This window comes from Hipposideros armiger, unplaced genomic scaffold (assembly GCF_001890085.2).
Source record: "Hipposideros armiger isolate ML-2016 unplaced genomic scaffold, ASM189008v1 scaffold_511, whole genome shotgun sequence".
In the NCBI taxonomy this organism is placed as follows: domain Eukaryota; kingdom Metazoa; phylum Chordata; class Mammalia; order Chiroptera; family Hipposideridae; genus Hipposideros; species Hipposideros armiger.
In genome coordinates this window covers 942,272-949,398 of record NW_017731861.1, presented here as the reverse complement: position 1 = coordinate 949,398, position 7,127 = coordinate 942,272, and positions in this window count along the sequence as shown.

The window sequence follows — 7,127 nt, the reverse complement described above, 5'->3', positions numbered from 1 at the left end:
TTGCTGTCCTTTTGTTCTTCAGTCTAGATGTGGAGGACTGGCCCATGTTGGTATTATTATTGCGCTCTTCCCAGGTGAGGCAGATTGGTCGCCAGTCACTGGATGGTCACTCACAACGGCTCTTGGCAACTCAGGGTGGCTGCCGACTGCTCACGGTAGCTTACAGGAGCCCACTGCAGCTCCACTGCAGCCTACGCCGTAGCCGGCGACTCATGGCAGCCCAGCTCCAGGTCGAGCTGTTGTTCACCATCTTAGCTGTAGAGGGCTCAGTGTCACTGGCCCTAATGTGGGATCCAAACTGAGGCCCTGCTGCTCAGAGTTGGCGTCCCAAGCCAACTCTTAACCAACGCGCCATTCGGCCGGCCTTCTATGTGTTTTATACTTACTATTTCGTTGAAGTTCTCACTGAGCTTATCTATTCTTCATCTAAGTTCCCTGAGCATCCTTATAACCATTGTTTTGAACTCTACCTGGTAGGATGCTTACATCCATTTTGTTTAGTTCTTTTTCTGGAGTTTTCTCCTGTTCTTTAGTTTGGGATGCATTTCTTTGTTTCCTTATTTTGGCTGCCTCTCTGTTTTTCTTTCTATGTATTAGATAGATCTGCTATGTCTCCCAGTCTTGGTCGGGTGGTCTTATGTAGTAGGTGCCCTGTGGGGCCTAGTGGTACCATCTCCATGGTCACCTGCATCAGGAGCAATAGGATTGTCCCTTGTATGGGTTGTGTGTGCTCTCCTGTTATAGTTGAGCCTTGATTGCTATTGGCACATCCAGTGTGTGGGTTTGACCTTCAGGCTGACTTGCTGTGTTGTTTGGCCACATCCACAGCTTACAGGCTGCTGTACAGGAGGCTTACCCCATGGAGTGAGATTTGCCCACAGGTCTCTGCTAGACCACCCTTTGGGTGTGTTGCTTGTGGGGCTAATTAGCTGGTGCTCTGCTGTGGTCTGAAGCCGACCTCCAAGTATGTTGGTCTGGGGCCACTTAGGAGGGGCTCTGGTGCAAGCCCAGGTCAGCCACTGCCCGTGACCAGCCGAGGACTACCTGGTAGGAGCTACAAAGTGATCTGTGGTTGGTTTCTCCCTGCAGTGAACCTGGAAGGGCATGGGAGAGGCCACGCTGTGAACAGAGGATGGCTGCCACCAGTACAGGGCCTGGGGTAGCTCTGCAAAAAGCTCAGGACACTCCGAGGCCTGCTGCTACCTGCTGGCTCCCATAAGGCTCAGCTGCTGATAGAGCCTCGTGTGGTATGTGAATTGGGTGTGACAGAGTCTCAGGGTGTGACAAGTGGTGTTCACCAGGTTAATGTTGGTTCTGATTTGGTGTCAGTGCTGTGCCTGAAGCTACTCAGCAAAAGCCTCAGAGCATACCGAAGCCAGCTGTCACCCACCTGGAGCCCATAAACCCCTGGAAATTGTCCAAGAAAGACTGCAATGTGGGTGGGGCTGGCTGCTGGCAGAGAATGTGCTTCCAGTCTTGCTCGAGTTGGGCAAGGCAGGGTCCCAGGGAGTCACCAGGGTAGAGTGAGCAGAGTTCACCAGGCCAATGGAGATTGAGATCTGGCTATGTAGGGTGGAGGCTCAATACAGGAAATATGACACCCACCTGTCAGCTGCATGGGAGGATTCTAACACAGGGAAAACGACTGTCACTTCAGTCCTTGCTCTGAAGCTACATAACTCAGTCTCTTCCAGTAGGTCTCTGACTCCTCTCGAGTTATCATTCCTTCAAGTGGAGTTCAGGGTGAGTTTCTGAAAACAAATAAGTCTGACCCTTTAACAGAACATCTGGGTTTCCCGCACCCTTCCATCTCACCCAGACAGTCAGAATCCCTACTGATTTTCACAGCCAGATACTGTAGGGGTTCCTCTTCTCCACAGCAGTACTCTGGGGGGGGGGTGTCCCTCACTCCTCAGTTGGGGACCTCCGCGGATGAGATATCCCTCCCAATTCTCAACCGCCACACGTGTGGGGCCAGCCTGTTTTGCATCTCCACCCCTCCTACCAGTCTTGACATTGCTTCTTCTTTATATTCTTAGTTATAGAACTTCTATTCAGCTAGACTGCAGATGGTTCTTCAGGTTGATTGCTCTATAATTTAGTTGTAATTTTAATTGGAGGAGGCAAGCACAGCATTTATCTATTCTGCCATTTTGGATCATCTCCACACTACATATTTTAAATTTGCATCTTGTTTGTCTCTCACACTAAAATGTAAATTCATTAGAACAGAAACACCCCTTCACCCATGTTGGTTCATTACTGTATCAACCTGGCACATGGTTAAGCACTCAAAATGGTTTGTTAAATGAATAATAACATGAGAAGGAGATGATAGGAGTTAAAACATTCTAAGTCTTTATATTGTTTGGGAGGAAGGTAGTGATACTGATTAACTTTAGACTTTGCTAAGCTAAATGTGCATGCTACACTATCATAGAAATAGAACTGAGACTTCATTGCCGATGGGGAGGGAAGAACAAAAGAGAAAATTTGATTAAAGCAACAGAAGAGAGGAATGAAGAAAAAGCAGCAAAGAAGATATGACACACAAAGCTTCCTAATTCCTATAGAATAATGGCAGATGCCTAAATCCCTCACAACCCTCTAAAAACCACACAGAACAACAATGAGAGCAAATTAAATCACTCCAGCCCTTACCTGTAGCATCCTAGGAGATGGAGAATACCTCAATCTTCAATTTACATGTCAATGGGAGATAAATATTTGACACCTGTGGAGCCAGCTGCAGAGCTCACAATTGAATGAAGGGGGTGGGAGGGTGGGGATTTTGTGTGAACAGAGGAATGCAGCCCAGTCCTAGAAGAGGTCAAATACCAACATCAGCTAGAATTATCTCCAGAAGAAGAGGGTCCTATCCTGAGAGGGGAAACATTGAGGACAAGTCTGAAACTTGGTAGATCAGAGCACAGACCATGTTCATAAAAACTGATGATAAACTATGTCATATAAGAAAATCTCAAAAATTAAAAAAATAAAGCCGGCCGCATGGCGCGGTTGGTTAAGTGTTGGCTTGGGACGCCAGCTCTCAGCAGCAGGGCCCCGGTTCGGATCCCACATGAGGGGCAGTGATGCTGCACCCTCTACAGCTAAGATGGTGAACAATAGCTCGACCTGGAGCTGGGCTGTCGTGAGTCACCGGTAGTGGCATAGGCTGAAGTGGGGCTGGCTGGCAGCTGGCATGCGCTTTTGTGAGCTGCCGTGAGCCACCATGAGCAGACATCCAAAGGCCAGCGAGCGACTGCCTCACCCGGGAAGAGCGCAATGATAATACCAACATGGGCCAGTGAAGCAACGTCCTCCACAACTAGACTGAAGAACAGAAGGACAGCAACTTGTCTGTTCCCCTTCCCTGATTCCCCAACGCTGGTCCCCTCCCCCAATTCCCCAATAAAATCTTTTTAAAAAAATTTTAAAAATAGTAATAGTACAAGCAACATTCTCTGATCACAATGCAATAAAATTATAAATTAGTAACAAAATTAAGCCAAAAGATCCTTCTATCTAGAAATTTAAAAACTCTCTATTAAGTAACTCTTAGTCAATAAATACAAACCAGAATTGCAGAATTTCATGAAAAAACAAGTGAAAATATGGCTTATCTGAATCTATGAGATATTGCAAAAACAGTTGAAGGCAATGTATTACATTAAATACCCATATCAGTAAAATTAAACATTAATTAAAAAGCTAAAAAAATAGCAAAGTAAACCAAAAGAAAGCAGAATTAAGTAATAAAGACATAAACAGAAATTAACGAGTGAGAAAACAGAAAAATATCTAAAAACAATAAATAAACCCAAATGCTGATTCTTAGCAAAAATATCAACTAGACAAACCACAGCTAAACTAATCAAGAACAGAAAGGAAAAGACATAAAATGCAAAATAAGAAATGACGAGAAGCCTCTGGCGGAATGGCTCAGTTGGTTAAGAGCTCTGAGCAACAGGGTCACCGGTTCGATTCTCACATGGGCCAGTGATGCCACACTTGAGCTGAGCTGCCACTGAGCTGCCAACCGGTGGCAGGATGGCTCAGCTGGTGGGAGCACGTGCTCCTAACAACCAGGTTGCTGGTTCGACTCCCAAATGGAATGGTGGGCGATGCCCACCCGCAACTAAGATTGAACATGGCACCTTGAGCTGAGCTGTCCTGAGCTGCCAATGGGCAGCCGGGTCGCTTAATGGTTAGAGCGTGCACTCTTAGCAACCGGGTTTCTGGTTCGACTCCGACACCCGCGTGGGATGGTGGTTACGCCCACCCGCAACTAAGATTGATCGCAGCACCTTGAGCTGAGCTGCCGCAAGCTGCCAAGGGCAGCCGGATGACCACTGGACTTGGAGTTGAGCTAGCTGTGCCCTCCACAACTAAGATTGAAGGACAACAACTTGGCTGTTCCCCTCCCCCAATTCCTCAACACTGTTCCCCTTCCACAATTTCCCAATAAAGTCTTTAAAAATAAAAAAGAAATGATGAGGAGGAAATAACTATTGAAACAGAAAAAAAATGTAAAAATCTTAGGATACTACTTTTCACAGTCTAGAAAAACATTTGAAAACCTAAATTAAACAGATAATTTCCTCGGAAAATATTATTTACCACAATTGATCCTAGTAAAATAAAAAATGTAAAAAAATTAAATAATCATTCCTCAAAAAGTCACAATGTCCAGATGGATTCACAGGAGAATCTACCAAACCTTCCAAGCTACTTAGAATGTTCCAGAGCATAGAAAAGGGAAAAGCCCACATTATTTTTAAATAGCCATATATATTCCAAAGAAACCAAGAAGAAAAAGTAGTCTCTGACAATTATTCATATATTTACCATTTCCAATGCTTTTCAATCTTTCTTGGCGATTCAAGTTTCCATCTATTAGTTCCAGGCAAGAAAAGAAAAAATAAGTGAAAAGGAGAGAGGAGTGACACCCGTAAACAGAAAGCAAAGCTTTTCCACATATTCTTTTTTTTTTTTTTTTTAGCTGAGCCATTCTGCTACCTATNTTCAGCATCTTAGCTGTGGAGGGCAGTGTCACTGGCCCTCATATGTGGGATCCAAACCGGGGCCCTCTGGCATCCCAAGCCAGCTCTTAACCAACTGAACCACTCGGCCGGCCCTTCATTTTGTTTTTAATTGGGGAATTGTGGAAGGAGAACAGTGTTGAGGAATTGGGGAAGGGGAACAGCCAAGTTGTTGTCCTTCAATCTTAGTTGTGGCAGGCACAGCTAGCTCAGCTCCAAGTCCAGTCACCATCTGGCCGCCCGTCGGCAGCTCGCGGCAGCTCAGCTCAAGGTGCCATGTTCAATCTTAGTTGCGTGTGTGTGTGTGTGGGGGGGGGGGGGGGGCGCAGCCCACCATCCCATGCAGGAGTTGAATTGGCAACCTTGTTGTTAGGAACACATGCTCTCACCAACTGAGTCATACTGTCACCTGTTGGCAGCTCACCAGCAGCTCAGCTCAGGCACAGCTCACTGGTCCATGTGGGAATCGAACCGGTGGCCCTGTATCTCAGAGTTCACATTCTTAACCAACTGAGCCACTCAGCTGGCACTTACATTCCTTTTTTGAATACTAGGTCTTCGAAATCTAGTGTGTATTTTATACTTACATGTCATCTCATTTTGTTTACAAGAGTTATAGCCTCTTGTTGGATTGATCCATTTATCATGATGTAATGTCCCTCTTTGTCTCTTATTATAGCCTTTGTTTTAAAGTCTATTTAGTCTGATGTAAGTATTGCTACTCCAGCTTTTTGTTTGTTTGTTTCTATTCACATTAAATATCTTTTTCTATCCTTTTACTTTTAAATTCTGTGTGTCTTTTACTTTGAAGTGGGTCTCTTGTAGGCAGCATATGCATGAGTCTTGTTTTCTTGTCTATTCAGCTACCCTATATCTTTTGATTGGAGCATTTAATTCATTTACATTTAAAGTGATTATTGATAGATACATAGTTATTGCCATTTTATTATTCATATTTATGTTCCTCCCAACCCCTTTGTTCTTAAACAAGTCCCTTTAACATTTCTTGTAATACTGGTTTGGTGGTGATGTTAGCTTTTTCTTGTCTGGGAAGCTCTTTATCTCTCCTTCAGTTTTAAACACTAGCCTTGCTGGGTAGAGTACCCTTGGTTGCAGGTCCTTGCTTTTCATCACTTTGAATATTTTGTGCCAATCCCTTCTTGACAGCAAAGTTCCTGTTGAGAAATCAGCTGACAATCTTATGGGACCTCTTTTTAAGTAACTAGTTGCCTTTCTCTTGCTACTTTTAAGATTCTCTCTTTGTCCTTAACCTTTGCCATTTTAATTAAAATGTGTCTTGGTGTGGGCCTGTTTGGGTTCATCTTGTTTGGGACTCTCTGTGCTTCCTGAGCTTGTATGTTTATTTCCTTCACCAGGGTAGGGAAGTTTTCAGTCATTATTTCTTCAAATAGGTTCACAACTCCTTGCTTTCTCTCTTCTCCTTCTGGTACCCCTATGATGTGAATGTTGTTACACTTGATGTTGTCCCACAGGTCTCTTAAACTATCCTAATTTTTTTTTAAATTCTTTTTTCTGTTTGCTGTGCCAGTTGGGTGTTTTCTAGTACCTTGTTTTCCAAATCGCTGATTCAGTCCTCTCCTTCATCTAGTCTGCTGGTGATTCCTTTTAGCGCATTCTTCACTTCAGTTATTGTATTCTTAAATTCTGACTTTTTTTTAAAAGATTTTTATTGGGGAATTGGGGGATGGGAACAGTGCTGGGGAATTGGGGGGAAGGGGTACAGACATGTTGCTGTTGTTTTTGTTCTTCAGTCTAGTTATGGAGGACGTTCCTTCACTGGCCCAAGTTGGCACCATCATTGCGCTCTTCCCGGGGGAGGCAGATCAGTCACTGGCTTCTGTGCGGCTGCTGCCCGCTCACTCTGGCTGCTGGCTACATACGGTAGCCCACGGCAACCCACTGCCACAGGGGCTGCAGCCTACGCTATCGCCGGCGACTCACGGCAGCCCAGCTCCAGGTTGAGCTGCTGTACAGCCTCTCAGCTGTAGAGGGCAGTGTCACTGGCCCTCATATGTGGGATCCGAACCGGGGCCCTCTGGCATCCCAAGCCAGTTCTTAACCACC